Here is an 18,498-nt window from a genome sequence, read left to right on the forward strand (position 1 = left end):
TGTCTTCCATATGCCATAATGTGTTAAATCATGAGGAATACTCCCTATTCTGAAGGAAAAAGAAACTGCCTTACTTTCAGTTTTGCCAGGACATAACTGAGTTTGATCTCAGCACATAAAAATATTCCAAATGGAAGACATTTTTACGGCATTCTTACGTAAATTACTTGGCATGTTTCTCTAGGTTACAATGAAGACATCCCTCAGAGAAGCAACTATAGTTTGGAACCTTCTGTAGTGGGGGAATGTAATGTAATATAATATCATATCATATTCTTTCTAAAAGGGTTTATGCTAATAAGATGGAATACATTTAACTGGTAAGGTCTTTTCAGTCAGGAGTGGTGGTCTTCACTCTTTGTAAAACCCACCGAAGTTACTCTGATTTTTCAGACATGGCAGACATGCGTTATGAACGTATCTATGTTCAAGACTTGCCCGTAGAACTGTGCTGCCATCTTCATGATGATCCCGTCCACTGCCCCTGCCTAGTAACTGCACTGTGGTGTGCAGAACTGCACTAATTCATGTATTGTTGATATACTGCTATGGCCACACATTCTGATGTCGCTTTTGGTGTCATCTTGTCATGAGATTATGGATGCTTTCAGCATCTTGCAGCAGAAAGTTGCAATCTGGAAGGATTTGCAAATAGAGTACCATGGATCCATCACCTGGAGGACTAATGTCAGTGGAGTTAGGCCTTTGTGAAAATAGAGGGTAGAGAGAAGACTGACAATCTGGGGTATGTCTATGGGTCACCTGTACTAGTGAAAAGTCAGGCAAGATAAGCTTCCTTCAGAAGGAATGTGGCATTAAAACTATGTTAGCATGGATTAGAGGAACTGAATTGGTTTTAATTGATGCTACCAAGATGCTGTTAAGGAGCTGAAAGACCATGGGCATTTTAGAGAGCTTATCTCCTCTCCTTGCCCTAGGACACATCATGCCTTTTGTTGTGTGTGCATTAGATGCAGAAGTCAAATTCACTGAACTCCTTGATTTGCAGTCCCTCAGCTTAGAAGGTGATTTAGAAAGCTACGTTCCCTGGCTGATTTTAGCACTTGTCAGGCACAGGATCCTTCTCCTGATGTGGAGAGAAATACTGTTACAACTGGAGCCCAAGGCACTGCTGATTCCTGAATGTTATCTGTCTCTTGCACTCTGAAATCACTCGCATAGGCAAGATTCTCCTGCTGCAGTCTGCCCCACCCTATCTAGGCCTTCTAGAAAATATCCTCTTGTAAAAAAGAGTCTTTGCCTTCTGATTTCTGTAGTGACACAGAAGAGTTGATAGCTTATTGCTGAAGGATTTGAACATGGGTAGTGTTTCCTTATGCTACAGGAAGGCCCTCCCAGTAGCAAGACTTGTGACAAAATGACTAGTGTTTTTTGAGGAAGGAATATTGAAGGCTCTTCAGACAGTACTGAACACTAGAAAGCTAGCAGAAACATGCACACGAATCCCGCCTGTGTGGTAACAACCATGGTGAAATGAGACACTATTAAGACTCCACATTTACCTAAAAGAGAAAACCTGTGTGATATTTTTTGAAAGAGCTGTGAGAACATCGTGAAGTCTTCACTAAAACCTCTCCCAAACGAATGGAAGCTTTCTGTGTGTCCAGTGTGGGGTTTTTTTCCTGTTGTTTTTTTTTTTTCCTTTCTCCTCCCCTCTTCCTTTGTGAGTTGTGTGAATACATATGCAATAACCTTTATGGTTAAGAACACTAAATCTTTGCTCTGTAGTTTTTTCTTGTTCAAGATTGTCAGGAACTGTGGGGAAGAGTAGAGAAGTGTGCTGATTACTTAGGATGTAGAGATTTCAGTGAGAGTAGGCAAGCACAAATCATCATGAGAAAGGGAACAGTGCAGAGAAGCATCTCTGATGTTCAGCAGAGATCAGATGCTGTGTCCAGATTAAGGAGCAGACACTTCACAATCCTGCTTCTCCAGTCATCCAGGTCAGGTACCTAAAATAGAGTGTGCTCTGTCTGCCTGCTGGTGCGCATATTCCTTTTCTGTCTTATGGAAATGAAGCACGGATGGAAAATGAACTGCTAGCACATGCCCAACCCTTACTTCAGTGTAGGGTTAAATTGTGGCTGGAGCAATCACACATTGAGACTTAGCCTAGCTGTTACAGATTTTGCTCCAGGAGCTTAAAGTAAGGCCCTTTAGTCTACCTTGTAGACAGCATGGGAAGGAAAAAAGAGGTTAATACTTATGAAAAAGTTTTTCTGAGTGTTTTATCTTTTGTATCTATTCTTGCTTTTATTACCTATATGTCTGAGCAGGAAGAGAGAATTCACTGTTAACCGTCATTATGACCGGGGGGGGGGGAGGGGGGAGGGGGAGGGGATATTGCATAGCTGTGGCAATCGGGGAACAATTTGTGGCCTTTTCAGTTGTTTGTAGTATGTCTGGTTTTAACATGGGAATGCTTGAATCATCTGCTTGCTCCTTAAAGGGACCATTGAGCTTTTTCTTCCATCAGCTAAGTGATTACAAGGCTAGAAGAGAGGAGTATAGGTAATTTCCTTTCAGCAAAGGGTGGTGTAGTAGATCAAGTGACTATTAAGTGCCCACTCTGCTTGAAGAGTGGGAAGAAAAATTAAGAGCTTCACTTTGGTTTGGTTCATTCTCTGAGTTTACTCCCAAACTTGGATTATCAGAGACATGCTCCCAGCAGCTCTGAGTCTAGCCAGACACAGTGACACAGAGGTGGGCATTGTTGCTTCCAGGCTGCGATTTTTGATGAACAAATATTTCTTGCCTAAAAGGAAGAAAAAGCATAACCTTAAACATGAAGCGTTTTCTTAGCAATTTTGTGTTATGCTTTTGTCACTGGTGCAGGAAGTGCCTGAGGGGTAGACGAGGCTTCTCCTGGACTTTCCCGTTTGCCCTTCCTGTGGTCAACTTAAAATACAGTGCTAAATGATGTTTAGAAAGTTTTTAAAGAGGCAAGGTTTGCAAGAAATGACTTTGAACTTTACCTAGAGAGTTAAGAATCAGCCTCTACATTTCTATGTTATTGCTGCCTCAGTGAAATTCCTGGCTTCTTTTTGGCAATGGTGGATTTTGCTGTAAAGAGCGAACTGATAATCATTATTAGTGGGCAGAGCTGAAAACTTTAATCCAAGGCTGTAGTTAGATATGCAGGAACTGTACTCTATAAACTAGATTGAACAGGCAGTGCCCCCTGAACCTTCTGCCAGTGTTGTGCCAGAGTTAGTGTGGCACGGCTGTGAACTGGTGACTTGGAGAGCTGGCTGAGCTGTTGAACCTGTGCGCACAGAAGAAAAGCAGGGATATGGTAGAATTTGTGTCGTCATGTACTGCTTGTATATCCTTGCAGTTCTTTCCTTTGAATTTCTACAGATGGTCTGAGGCTGTTTATCACAGTTCTGTATGGATGCGGAGTTCACGTGATGGGCAGTGCAAAGTGAAGCATTGTGTGAGTTCCTCAAGTAAAGGTGAGGGCAGGATGGGTGAATAGGCTCTGTTCTAGTCTTGACTGCAAGTGCTGCAGAGTCATGTGGGAGTGAAGGCCAAGCCAGTCTCGGTCTCTAGCACCGCACAGTGGTGTGCAGGACTCGGCGAGTTGGAACTACCTAAGCGCTCTCTTTCCTGCTCATTCACTGCGAGCCTAATGCTTTGGGCTATTGTTTGCTGCAAACCACAAATGCTAAGAGACGGCTTTTCTAGAATCTGTTTCATGTCTGAGGAGCTGCTTGACAAGATGGTTGGTATTTTCTATGTCACAATTTGTACTCCAACTCACATGGCTTGTTTTCAGTTCAGTTTGCCTTCAGCTGCAAACATGCCTATGAGGGTATGAAGTTACATTTCAAAGGCATTGCTAATCTCTAATATATAGCTGTATTTGAGCAGCTACTTTTTAAAACAGGCGTTCTCTGGTGACTCATGCCAAAAAGTATAACCAGACTTGGCTAACTGTGATATTGTTAAACACCAGGATTTTATCAAGAGCATCACAGTTTACTGCCATCATGCAGTAGTTACTAAAGATGAGTAAAAGCTTGCTATGTGTGTATTAGTGTTGTACTATGAACCTAGATCCCACAAACATCAGAATTTGGAGGACTACACTCTTCCTCTGTGGTTCATAACCATCTTTTTACAATCTGAAAAATTCATTATGAGTAGTTTTACTCTGATTTCATCATAACAGGGGCCAATGGCCCCTTGATGGTTTCTGACAGATGGATAAAGCTTCCCCTTCCTGCCGATAAGAAATAATCCCCATATGAAAACTACTAGAGAGTCTGTTTTATAGTCATGCCCATGTCCATCTGGCCTCTTCTGGGAATGCATGAATAATGAAAGGAACTTCTTGGCATACGGTGTAGCCATGACTGAGGAACAGCCTTTCATTTCCAGATTCCACCTGGAACGCATGAACCAGGCATCAAGACTGAACAGGAGTAAAGCTCTAGGAAAGATGAAGTTTACTTTTAGCTTGCTTAGTGTGTTCATTGCAGAAAATGACTGTAGCATATGTCTATGAATTATATACTGTTTGGATGATGTTCAACCTATAGCAGTACTTAGCATCCAGAAAGAAGTTTAACACTGATATACCTTTATTAGTACTCAGCTAAGTTCTGGAGCAAGGGGGAAGCTCATAAGGTGCCTGGCAGACCTTTACAGATATAGGTAGTGTTTTAAAAATATTTTGCCATATTCATTCCTAGGTGTTACCAAATGGTAGACAATGTTCATCTTTGTAATCAATAATTTTGAGTGTTTATGCTTATAAACATAACAGTGTGGGGTTTTTATTTACTGTCATAACATCAGCAAACTGTTATTTGCATTCAATTGTGTGGTAGTAGGCTGTTGGAAGTATGTTCATAATGTATGTCTAGAAGTAAATATGGCCAGTGAAACAGCGTGTGTGTTTGTCCTCAGTACCCTGAGCCTCACCTCTCTCCTTCTTACAGTGTCTCTTTAATCAGCTGACAACAGAGCTTGTGTCACAAAGCAATCAGTCTTAGAAATAGTTTTGGTCTTGTAGCAATCCTGCCGAAAGACTGTAAGGTCCACGTGAATGGTCTGGAATACGAGGAACTTCCTAGTTCTCTGACTCACCCCCAGAGATGAACAATTTTATTATTTTTAAATAATTGCTTATGAATCATCTGGAGGGCTGTAAAGGAAGATGTGTGGCACTCATTTTTGTGCCAACACTTTTCTCCGTCTGTAATAGGATATTAGTGAACTGTAATCAAGGGAGAAGAGCACTTGCATGAACATCTGCAGGAGCACTGGGGCCTCACAGAGAGTAGAAGTGGCACAAAACATGGAATTTCATTGCTTTCTTTTTCTTGTTAGAATTTTTTGACTTTGTTACCTTTTCATGTCAGTATTTCCTTCCTTAAATAATTGTCCTGTTATTCATGTCTTGATGATTGCACTTCTGTCCATGATTTTACTTTTTCTTGTCTTGCATAGCTTTAAGCTTGTACACTTTCTCTCACCTTATTAGCAGTCTTCTCAGCACAACAGAGCCAAGGTTACACACCTATGCTGTATTAAATTAGGCTTTGGATCACAGCCTGAAATGCTATGCTGAGTGTTACAGAGGGCTAGAAGAAGTGTCCTCACTACACTCTTTGTTTTAATGTGGTCTGCACCCTGAAATGAGCACGAGATCTCTGTGCTCCACAGAGGTGGGTTTTCTTCAGGCTCTTCACAAAATATATTTGATGTTTGTTCTGTGCTGCTGCTGCTGCATGCTCTCAAATTTCTCCTATGAGAAGGTTCAAAAGATGAGGGGCAGTGTCCTAATGGAGCACAGCTCATTTCTGTCACTGAGGCTCTTCTTGCTAACTTTTGCTGGCTTGTTTGCATGAGAGCATGAGTCATTACTGTTTACTTGGTGTCATCAAGCTGTAATGATTCAGCTGGGAAAAGCTGTATTTACAGCCAGCCAAATGAAACACACAAGTACATGTAAGTATCTAAAGCAGAGGGCTTGTCCTTCTGATCTTTGGAATAAAATATGGTGGTATGTTCTAAAAACCACTGTGGACGTTCCTATTTAAATTCTGTGTTAGCCAAGAGACTGAGATACATGTAATTCTTGAGTAACATGGCAGATGTCCAACGTTCCAAGAAATCTTGCTGACAAATTTTTTATTGTGTCATGGTCTTTTCTGAGTAATTTTGAAGAAAAATGAAATATCTTTCATGTTGTACACGATCTTAGGTGATACTATGATCAAAATGTAAATTCTAAATCCGCTTGCATTATTTCTGCGACAGGAGGTCAGTACTTTTTTACATAATATGAAATTACAAATGCAGGACAGTAATAGCCCTTTTGCATCTCCGTTTCCCATTTTGTAAAATGGAGTGATTCGGTGGAATTAGAATGGAATACAGTAATATTGTTAAAGCACTCTGTATCGTATTACCCATTTGCGAGTTATCAGTGGTGGTGTTTGAGTCTCCAAACATAGCTTAAAATGCTGTTTGAATAGGATAGTATGGGATATAAGATAGTTTGTATAGGAAAATATTTTCTTTGCTCACATAATAGTATTGACCTGGGAATGAAAATCCTGCTGACTTGTCAAAATATACCACAGTCATGTGGGAACTTGAAGGCTATTTGAAGACTTTTGACTATTTTGAAGTGAAGAGCCTGGTCTGGCTGATCAGGTCTGATCTGTAAATACTTGAGCTTTGCCTCATAACCTAGAGGAGTCAGGAGTCTACTGGCATAGGTTTCTGTGAATGACAAAGCTCATATCCAGTGATGAGGAGAGTACTTGTGGCCAGAATAGCTGGCCCAGGAATGTTCCCGTCAGCTTGGTGAGGAAGATTTTTGAGCCGTGTCCAGGGATTTTCAGTGCGTCACTGAGTTATGTGGCTGGCTGCTTATAGAAACAGAGGTCCTCAAGAAATCTGTGCTTTTCCAGTCAGATGCGTAATCCTGCTGCCGCCTTAGGTCAATGGTAGATTTTTCAGCCTCTCTAATGAGACCAGGGGTTGGATACATGCTCGCCATCTCAGAAGAGTGCACAGGTTCCTCTCCAGTTTGAATAGGGCTCCCATGCTTTTAACCAGCTACAGAACAAGTACTGCTTACTTTATGTGTAAGCTGCTCAGAAGATGGAAGGTTTGGTTAATACATGTCTGCTCAGTCAGCCGTGGTGGTTTTTTGTTTCTGTTTTTTTCCCCTTCCCCCCCGCCAGATTTGGGATTCTTCTGTGTATGCCGGAAAAGGTCTCCCTGTGTTTTCAAGGTTATGGTCTTTGAGGAAGATGAAATTTCCCAGACTCTGCAGGCACACCAGTCTCTTCAAGTCCTATAGTTGTTGATTAATCTGTGAACTGCATGCTGTGCTCAGGAAGAGACAGAGCAGGAAGGATTTGCCTGTCCAAATATAGACTTCTGCTTTGGAGCTGGTTGTCTCAGTTTCCTCCGTAGTCAGTGGAGAGAAACAGGTGTTGCTGGGGAATGACTCATCCCATCCAAGGCTGTGTCCCAAGAACCGTCTGGCTGCTCAGGCTGTCAGAAACCATGCAGTCAAAGTTTCATCAGAGCAGGACTCATTCATGCTAGGACCAAATATTCCACATTTTCTTTACGAGCACAGAGCATGTTCACAATTAGCTGAAAATTACATTATGTTAATTTGACCCATGTGTATTCCTCTTGAAAATAATATCTTGATTACTGTTGTGATAGGTTTTCATTGGCTAAAGTCGGTGGTTTTTTCCCTCGTGTTAATTGAACAGAAGAAGAAAATACGCACAGGTTAAGAAAGTTTGTGGCTATTTTAAATGGATTAGGTGGCTAAGTGGCTCTCCAAGTGAATTCATACTTCATCGACTGAGAGCAAAACTGCAGGCTGTCCATTCATAACAAGCCAAGAATAACAATCTTATTCCTATTAAACACTTGTTCTTATTTTACCCTCATGCTTGCAAATGCAGGTTCTGAAGGACTCTGAATTTGTGTAGGGTCTTCACCATTTCAAGTGCTTACACCTCTATCTTTGCTATGGCTCACATTTTCAAGTGTGCCAAAAAGGCTGGTCTTCAAGGGTAGTCTCAAGAGATTAATCTTTCTCCATTAATTAGTCTTGGTGAACGAATCCTGGCAATAGTCCTCTTTCAGGATCTTGATAGAATACTCTCAGACTTCTAACGTTTCTTCTAGGATATGAAACCAGACTGGAAGAATTGCCGTAGTGTTAATTTACTACCTGGTGTCTGTCTCCTGGAGGAAGAGGAAAAAAAAAATGGAAAGAAGTAGTCTTCCACTGGAATCTTGGCTCGAGGTGAATAGATGAATGACAACATCTCTGTTCTGCAGTGGGGCCTCTCTGACCTTTCGCTTCCTGTTGAGTTGTGAAACAACAAAGTAAACATTTAACTGAATGTGGCAGCCTGAGACAATTGGCCCTATTGTAGAAGGAATGCCAGTCCCTTCTCTCTCTGCATAAATTCTCTTTGCTGGCAATGCTAATAGAGCTGCAGTGGAAGAAAGCCAGGCCTTTCATTGGGCAAGACCCAAGTTTAAGCAGAAATACAAATAGTTTGTGGCTTGGTCCCTGGAAGTGTCCTAGATGCAGCAGGGCTGCTGAGGATTCCCTCCATCAGAGCCCTTTCAAAGGTATTTTGTTTGTAGCATAGGAAATCGATTTGCAATACTGAAGTCTTCAAAGCTCTGCCATGGGGGTTGGTGGGAGTGGTTGGATATGGCATCATGTTTTTTACTGATATAACCACTCCAGAGTGGAATTGCTGAGATGTGTTCCTCGTACAAAGAGAAGTCATTCTTCAAACTCGTTTCCTTGATCTCATAGCACTGCCATGACTCTGCATTCCTAGCTGCGGTAGGCTTCTCAGCGTGAATAAAACCATAAGTTCTAAAATGCTATAAATTTACCTGAACTTATTGCTCATCCCACTCAGATATTAGTCTATTCCCTTGTTCCAGGCTCACCAGTTCATACTAGCCTTCAACTGTGCTTTGTGATGATCTGTCATGATGTTGGAGCCTGCATAACCTCCTGCTGAAGAATACCTGGCAAATACTGATGCACTACCGCTGACCTTGTGTATTTCCAGATATAGTCCATTTTGTCCTGCCTTTAAAATACTGTCTACTGTACATGTAAGTAAACACTACAAGTAGAAAGAGACAGTCTGGAAATACATTCATTTTAATGGTCATTCTGCCCATCTGATAAATCTGCTGCCCTCCTTTATTTATTGTGGGCTTTTTTATTTTAAAGCTGATTGATAAGTAAATTGCTTTTAAACAGGTTACGTGTCAGTAAGGATGGTACATGTTTGATGGACATTTAATGCACTTACATTTATAAGGAACTTTACTTCCTCCTCTCGACTGTGCTAGAATGCAGATGCCAATCTCTTCTGACTTCCTGTAATTAATTTGATAGTGAGACTGAATCAAATCTGCATCTGGGATACTGCTGCTTTCAAAGAATATTGGTCTTGTGCAAAGAAAGCAGTGTATCAGCTGCATGAAGATCTGCCTTATATCCATCCCTTGGTTCCCAGAGAGCCTTTTCCTCTCTACAGCATCTGCATCTTCTCAGTCTATTCAGAGAGTTCTCTTGTGGAGTATTTTAGTTTGCTTTTATTATTGTTTTCATATCAAGTGGAAAAAAGATATTTGAAGTGGTGTTCATATAGGTGAGGGGCACTTTAGTATTATCTGCAGGTTTTCTGCTTGCTTTAGTTCTCGATTCATTTTGTGTACGTATCTAATTAGTATACTGATAGTCTCTCTGCAGATGTTTCTGCCAATGTATCTTTGCAATAACAGTTCGTAGTGAAATGGGTCTTTACAGACAATCCTTATCTTAAAAAGTTAAGGGAGTTAGGCACCAATTGATGTCTGCATATCATGCCATCTCTCCCATTGAGCTCTAGCTACAGACAGCCCTTGCTTTGGGTGATCCTTGAAATTCATTACTTCTGTCGTGTATGCAGAATTAGAATGTTTCAGGGAAAATGTTAATCAACAAAATAGGTGGTATATACACAGCTGACCACTGAGCCCTGCCATTTTGTGAATGGGAAAGTCTTCGTTAACTGTTTTGGACTCCCTTCCTGCATCCACTTTCTTTTTCTCTGAGACTGTGTCCTAGATGGTTTTCACAAGCGTGTGTTTCCCAAGCTGTTTTCTAGGGGGACTTCTAAATGTCATGTACTTTCATCTGCCAAATCCCTAACCTTGCAAGGCAAGCTTGGCCCTTCTCTGTGAGAAAAATTAAGGGCTTTAAAACTGACGCTTCCCCATTTTTTCAAACATATTGCTCCTCTGTTTATTCTTCCAGCACCACTCAATGTAAATGAGTTCCCATTGGTCACACAAGCATTTTTTTATAACCCAGTATGCAATGATACATTCTCAGTCCAGTGTTCATTAAATTGTTTTACCTTCCTGTTCATAACATCATTGTACATCAGTTCTTTGTCAGATGGGCGCCTATAAGCTGCCTAGGAGATGTCTTACAGATCTCTTCAGATTCTCGTGACTTAGACCTGCCAAAGTTCTCATGTATTCTGTTTTGTGAGGCTCCGTTTGAATGGGGATGAACTTCAAGAGCTGTCATTCAGACAGCAGTCTTAAGCTCTCATTGAAATTCATTTTCTTCAAGGTTCGTTGCTTTCTCGCACTTGCCACCATGATCACTGCTATGCTGAGCTCTCCTTATTTTTTATTACTGCCTGCTAGTGAATCTTCTAGATGGACTTGTTGGATTGTAACTTGATGGGTTTTTTGATAGGTATATTAAAAGTGGACTGTGGAGTCTAAGCAGCTGAACTCTTTGAGCTGTCTGACTCCTAGCAGTGAATGTTACAGCCTAAGGCTGGCTTTGCTGGAAGCACAGACAGGACAAAGCCACTCCTGCATGTTTTTCTTCTTTGTAGCAAGCTGATTAATTCCTGAAGTAGAATTTTGATCAGGGCTGGGCATCGAAATACTATCTTGCCTTTGCTTGTGTGGATGAAGGATTATGGGGGCAGTTGGTATTGCCAGCGAATGCCAGATGCTGATTGATGCTTCTTCTGTTCTAGTCACTTAAAACTTTTTTACGTTTATACAAATGAGCTGTTGTGCCCTCTTGTTTTTACCATACTTGAAATAATGGAGAAGCTAACTGTCTAGCAGAAGCAATGAAACCAGACAGAACAGTATCTTGCTCTTTTACGTATTGTCATGCAACAAATTTTAACTGTGCATATTTGCCTTGCTTTCTGCCTCTGCTTTGTTTTGTCACTGTAGTTGCACTGATTTTTTCCAGAGCTTTCCAAGGCTTGTTCCTAATACTACATCTTACAGGCTTCCCTGCCTGTATTGCTCTATTTCTGGGTAACTATCTCTAAACAGAAAATGTTTTCCAAAGTCAGGAAAAACAAGAAAAAGAAAAAAAGAGTGAATTGACTTTAGGGGCTAGAATGTAAGAGAGGAGTCATCTCACATGGAGATATTTGAAAAAGTTTTGTCCTTTTGTGCCTTTGGGGAAATAAGCTCTTGCTGCTCCTGCTAGGTGTTACGTGAATGCTGTGTGGGATTGTCCATCTGTCTGTGGCCCTTCTGTGTGTGTGCAGCACTGCAAGTCACGTTCAGTGTTTTTGCTCACATGTTCTTTCCCTATTTGTTCCAGAGATATACTCTCTCTGCCTTAGTCCTTCATCTCCAAAAGTTTATTTTAACTTCTCAAAATTTAATGGAAAACAGTGCAGATGGATGGCTTAAAAACTATTGTTCAGCTCCTTCCCTCTTGGGAAGGTTTATTGGTGTCCTGTTGGCAAGCAAAACACAGCTCTTTTTTCCAGAAGCAAAATTTATAATTCTTCCTGCCGGTTTAAATTCACTCAGTCCTTCTGGACTTCATCCAACCCTAAGTTTTCAGACTTGAAACAAAACACTGGCATTGGTTTGTTTAGTCCTATCTCAAGTAGGAGAGTTTTAAAGCTGGTATTTTTAAAATACTTTTCTGCTTCTCTAAATAAAGAGCTTCATAGGACTGACTCCAGGTATTTTTTTGATACACTGTAGCATTACTGCTGAACTTTTGGATTATCTCCAGCTTTTCCAGGAAAACTATGTGTAAACTGTCATGATCAAAGATAGATAGATAGATAGATGTATTACATATGTGTGTGTGTGTGTGTGTGTGTATATATATATATATGAAAACAAAAACTAACCAACCAAAAACCCCCAGAAGCCTTTCCTTGAAGAAAAGGATTTCATTTGCTAGTTCTAAAACATTATTAAAGGCACAGTTTTTGAAAAATGAAGATGATTTGTCACTAGTGCTTCTTACTGTGAGGTTGTCTCATTTGAAATTTGTAAACACTGTCTGGGCTTCTTCCTGAGGATTTTATCCAGCTCACACTCACTCTTTGCCTTCACAAATGACTGTGTAAAACTTTAGGTTCTGTGGTGTCAGATCATAGCAGAGTATCACATTAGTCTTCTCCAGATTTAAATCCTAAGATTTTTTTTTTCCAAGATTCACCTGTCAGACAAGTTTTGTTACTTATAAAACTTACCTCTGTAGAAGTTTGAAGTGGGTGTTGCTTTTAAAGTGAAGTTGCAGAAACCTTTTGGAATCTAAAAACATTAAGGCACAACAAGAGACAGACAAAGGTCTTGTGCTGCACAAGAACCTCACAGAAGTACAGAGTTGCTGGAGGGAAAGGGCAGCTATTGGGACAGGGGAAAGGGGTTTGGACAGCAGAACTGTGGAGAGGAGGGGAGGAAATGAAAGACAGGGACTGTCCTCTCCTGTTCCCTCTTCTCCTGGAGAGGAGAGAAGGTATGTACAAGCCCAGACGTTTTTCAGCCTGTGAAATTTAACGTTTATTTTTACTCCTGCCTTTTCCCCAGTCTTCAGCAATTCAGTCATCTATATGTATATCCTGCTTCTTACCAGAAACAGCTGCTCTGTGCTGCCTCAAGGATCTCTGCTTTGCTTTTTGTGGAAGTTTTAACAAAGCCATTTCCTTGTTCTGTCTCCTGCAGTTCTAAAAAAGACTAGCAATTTAAACATGGTACAGGAGGTTTTATGCAAGCCTAAAATATGCCTTATGGACAAGAGTATTCTGCTGTTATTTCTTCAGATGGCTTTACTGTCACGAAATTTTCGCAGCAGCTGCAGGCATATAGGCTTAGGATGGATGGTATCGATCATACAGGCTGTAAAAGACTTAAAACTGAGACACAGGCTGCCAGATCTGTAACTGTAACTTAGGCTTTAAGGGAAACATGGAGTTTTTGGGAGTGGGCTAGTCTTTTACCCTCCAAAGGTGTCCAGAGATGTCAATGCTACCTGAATTTTAATGAAATGAAATGACAGGATGCCAAGGGGGGAGAGGGGGAATGGTTAGTTTCCGTTTTCTCTTGTTAACAGGGAGAAGATTTTTACTAGAAATGAGAACTCAGGTTGTGTTAGGTAAATTTCTTTTTTTCTCAATAAATACTATTCCTTTGAATAAAAAGTCCTGAGTTCTCAGACCACCTATTAAATATTTTTATATGTCCTAATATTTGTCTTCAAATAAATTGAAATATTAGTGACTACGGTGTAATACTTAGGTCTATTTAATTTCTGTGTTATGAGCATTACTTGGGAAATAGGGTTAATGACAAAGTCAGAGATTTTGAATGTCGGGATTTCATGTTTCTTGTTCCTCAAAACTGCTTTTTAGATGGGCATTTGAGCATTTGGTGAGGATGAGTACAATCCCATCCATGACAATTTCTAGCAAAGAAAGAAGAAATGTAGTCTTAGATATAATTATTTTCATATACATTTTGGAAAATAGGGAGCTGTTGTGCAAGAATGCTCTGAGTCTAATCCTATCAAGTTTGTCTCTGCACTTCTTGTCAGCTGGTTTCTCTGAGCAAGCGTGGCAACCACTGTGTTATTTCACAGGAGTCTGTTGTGACAGGAAGCAGAAAAGAATTTTACTGGCATGAGTTGAGGACAGCAGAGAACTGTAAATCAGGCAGGAGCTGCAAAATCGATTTAAACCTGGATTCCACTACTTCTGCTCACAGAGCTGGTTTCTTTTATAGGTCAGTAAACGTGTTTTCTACTAAAATGGCAGCGTAACAAACTGCACGATATGTATTCGATATTTCCACATTGGTCAAAAGAGCATCCTTTTCCTGCAAGGGCAGGCCAGGTAGAAGTCAGTTTACAAAATCAAACTGACCCAAGTGCAGCATCAGCAGAAGAAAAGTAGGTGGTCAGCAGAGATGCCTAGTCTTAATAGCCAGTTCTAGTACGTGCCCCTCCGCAGCAAACTACATGCGTTAGAAATGCCTTGGAGTTCATGTGCTTCAGGAGCTCGGTTTGCAAATATGCGCGCACACAGAGATAACGAGAGTTTGTCTCAGAGTCACATCCAGTTGTGTCAATTAGAATGGCGTTCATTCTCAGTGATCCTGATGGCTCCAAACAATACCATTTAATTCATATTCATCCTAAATGCAAAATTCTGGGTATATAAATTACCCATGTTATTTCCATATTACGTGACACCAATGTCCTTAGGAGCGCTGCGCTGCAGTCATCAGATCCCTTCTCATTATTGCCCTAGCATTTGAGCACCAGCATTCTCACTGGATATACTGTGAGTGTTAATTAGCATTAGCTTTTTAAAATATGTATAACAAAGTGTCCCCCACCAGAGAAACAGAATTTATTGCTCAGAAAATCAGTAATCAAACATTTAATTATTTTTGTGTAGGATAAATAGTCTCTTATTAGGATTATGTGCTCATGCTTCTACAAAGGTGCAGATTTAATCCATTTTATGATGAAAGATTAAAACCACAAATCCCATTTAATAGTGGATCTCCAGCAATAAGTAGCTATGTCATTTTATGGCTAATGTCCAACATGAGGGTTAATAGTAAGGACACTTTTGTACCTGTTCCACAATGAAGACTAACCTGAGTATTGCCTGTAAGACAGGAATCAAATGCTTGCTTATATGTGGGGAACATGGCTAAACATTCCAAACGACAGCACTTAGTCTTGGAACGGATAAACCATTTTGCAGTAATTTTGCTAATTACTGATTAATTTATCTGCTTAGTTTCAGACTAGGTCTCTTCAGACTAATTAAAATGTCCCTGTAAAATGTTTTATTGTAAATTCCTGGTGGTCAGTCCTGGTTCCTTTACGCTACAATATTTGTTTGTTTCAAAGAATATGTGCATTTAGTTTGAAATGGCATTTGTCCAATACATTTATTTACTGGCTCTTATTATAAAATATAACTCCATGTTAGTATAGCTCTTAAATTACGCCATTTAGTCTTATTTTTGGGATATGGAAATCTTGAGGTTTTTCTGTTGCTGTGTTGGGTTTTTTGTTTGTTGTTCCCCCCCACTCCTGAGTATGCTGGCACAGTTTCAATAATTTATCCATTGGGTATTACACAGCTGGGGCAGAGGGAGAAGCATTGAGGTGCTCTGTAAACTTTGAGCAACATGGTAGAAATTGAAGTGATGGAATAAAAACCTGTTATCCAACTTGTGAAAGCATGAATCAGCTAGATGGGGCTTGAAAGAGGATTTGCTCCTGTTGGAATATTCCTTTCTCCAGTGGGTGTTGTGCATACTCTCCAGGTTATGCATGATTCAGGAGGCAGCAGTGGTAGAACCCAGAATTTTTGTGAAAGTTATCCATGAATCTATGGTGTTAGTGGTAAGTTTACTCATAATATGTTCCGCTCATAACAGCGTCGGTGATTTGGAGCCGTATTTGGTGGTTTCCTAATACTCGGAAGTAGAAACACAATATGAGTTTTTGAGATTAGTTTAACGTGCCCTAATAACCAAAACCTTCTGCACAAAACCAGAAAAATCCAGCACTTAGCATGAAACATTAATGCTACGACCTTAGCATGAAAATACAGAAAAATAAACAGTTACCACATTTGCTGATGTATAAGAAACGTAGCAATAGATGAATAGCTTCTTATGAGCAGTTAGTCTTAACAAATGTATTGGTGTGCTAGCTTTTCCCCTTCATTTTTTTCCTGTCTTTGGAGAGGCGAAGGGTTTCCTCTTTGGGGGGGGGCACAGGGCTATCTGTTCATATGTCTTATAAGCATGTTCCTTTTATTCTTCAAGAAAATACAGTAATACAAGCTCTACCGATTGGTTTTAAGTTGACATAGGGTTTCCAGAGCAAGGCAAAAATATACATGTGTAGTCTGGATTCAGTCCAAAGCATCTTTACCTCCAAACTGGTTTAGGCCAGAGAGACAGGATGTTCCACAGAGCAAAAAACCATGTGATTAAAGAGCATGAACAAACACAGAGTATATTATTAACAAAACACCAGACTGTATTTCATGTTGGGTTTTCTGGCTGGTGACCCATGGAGTTGACTCAAAAAGTTAACAGAGAGACAAAGGTCCAGTCTGTTCTAACATAACTAATAATCACAAAAGACTCTCTGAAGCCTTCTTCCTGTATGGCGATATTAAAAAGCTGTTCACACTAGTCTCCTGACAGTGGTACAAATACACCGCAGTGAGACTCTGTGCTCGGGAACGTGCGCTGAGAGAATGTTACGGCATCTGCTGTGGAGGGGGTTTACTTTGATTCACTGTTCTGTACCTGTCTAGCAATTAGGCTTCCTCTTATCTCCAGGCTCCTCATGCTGTTGACAACACCTTTCATTTCTCCCTTATGTTCTGACTCACAGGTCTGTCAGTGCCATTCTGTCTGTCCTACCTTGTGGCCCCTTCCATTTTCAGGATGTGGCTGATACTTCCACATCCTAATCAGCAGCTGTCTAGGCCATGATCTGTGTGGGCAGACTATGAGTCACTCTGCTTTGTAGCGAGGATGCATCTAGTAGAGGCACGAGGTGAAGGTTATATGGTGTTTGGAGACTCGTGGAGCACTTGACTAGCAGCTGACAAGAAATTTGGGTCATAAGCAGGTAGATAAGATGGAGTAGTCTTGGCTGGTCATGTGCAAGGAAGAGAATTGAAAAAAACGGAACCTTTTTTGTGGCTGCTGATAGCATTCGGAGATTCTGCTCCTGGGAATTTGCATGCCTTTGACCCCAGACACCCTGAAGAGATCCACGAATCTTCCCCATGTAAAAGTTTCTTCAGGAAATTTAATCAAAAAGTGTCAGAACTGCTGTGTCCCATCCTGTCCATGTTGCATGCCTTTTCCTGGGAGGCTGCGCTTCTGCTCTCCTCCTCTTGCTAGCAGAGGGCTGGAGTGCCAGTGAGCTTGTGAACATGTGTGAATCCTAGTGGTGTTTTACAAAAACTCTTTCTGCTCTCTGGGCAGTGTGTGGGGATCTCAGGAAAGGGAGCATCAGGTCCATTTGCATTTATTTTTCACAGAGGGTTACTTTACTACAAATGGCCTTGAGGATCCCGGGTTTTCCTTTTCAGGGCTTTGCAAATACTATCAGTTTTTCCATTTGTATTTAACACTTTTAGCCAAACAGAGAGCTCTAGCTGTAGTTTAACTCCTCTTTAGTGTTGCAGGCTCATCATATTTAACATGCACTTTAGCCAGGAGGGAAAGGAGCGTTTGGTGCTGTGGAAGCAGTGGGTGTCGGATCCCTGACAGGCAATGTGCTGCTGTTGAAGATGACAGCTTTTCCTGTAATGCCCACAACATCACTCAGGAACGTGTCTCCTCCCTCACAGAGATGCCAGCTGCCTTCCCTTCCCGTCCCGTCCCCGCTGTTAGTCAGCAGACGCGCTCCACTCCTCCGGATCCAAAGTAGAAGATATTTTCCGCTAACGCTTCCTCGCTCTTCTTTGTTAACTAACTCTTCTTTGTTATTGCTGAAACTGAGATTTCCCGAGGCACTCTGGGCATGCTTTGAATGCAAGGAAAGGTACTGTGGAGCAGCACGTATCAGAGCTCCAAGGGGAGGCCCTGGGGTGCCTGCTCGGGAGCAGGGGGTGCAAGCATGAGTCACAAGCTGCAGAACCGGGAGGGCAGGGGCGCCCGCGCCCTTTGCGCTTGAATCACTCTTAGCCAGCAGCAGGTCAGCTGGCGGATGGCTGCAGCCTGAAGTGAAAGCTTTTAACTCGCCAGCCAGCACACGGTTCCAAAAGTGACTATCTGCATTTCATCAGCGTCTTGTATTGTCTCTCTGAGAAATGGTATTCAGTTGCAGGTAATTGGTAGTGCTTCAGTTTCCTGTGGCTTTCCACCTAGTCGTTTGTGTTGGGTCAGCTCAGTTGCTTTATAAACATGGAAATGTGCTTGAAATCTGATGAGCTTGCACTATGAAAGAAAACCTAAAATGCTATTAGATCTCAAATGACAGAACTGTGGGGCTTTCTACCAAGCTCCAGTTCAGGTTTGCATGTAATGGTGAAATTAAAACTCGGCACTTCTTTCAGTCTTAGTCAGAGGAATCATTCCTAGGTACTGTAAACTATTAAAGGACCAAATTATTCTTCAGTG

General features: G+C 41.1%; 1 protein-coding gene across 2 annotated transcripts in view; it reads left to right on the top strand.

The window, feature by feature from the left end:
* SLC45A1 (solute carrier family 45 member 1) overlaps positions 1–18,498 on the top strand; it is a 73,755-nt gene that overhangs the window by 20,734 nt on the left and 34,523 nt on the right. Inside the window, exon 1 of one of the 2 annotated variants that reach the window (XM_087755052.1) lies at positions 9,118–9,156. The exons of the other annotated variant lie outside the window; for it this stretch is intronic. The gene's annotated coding sequence lies outside the window, so the exon portion shown is untranslated. Of the gene's footprint in view, positions 1–9,117; positions 9,157–18,498 lie in introns of those variants that run through there. 2 annotated transcript variants of the gene reach the window in all.

This window comes from Nipponia nippon, unplaced genomic scaffold (assembly GCF_047370975.1).
Source record: "Nipponia nippon isolate SJK-2023a ecotype South Korea unplaced genomic scaffold, ASM4737097v1 scaffold_19, whole genome shotgun sequence".
Taxonomy (NCBI): Eukaryota; Metazoa; Chordata; class Aves; order Pelecaniformes; family Threskiornithidae; genus Nipponia; species Nipponia nippon.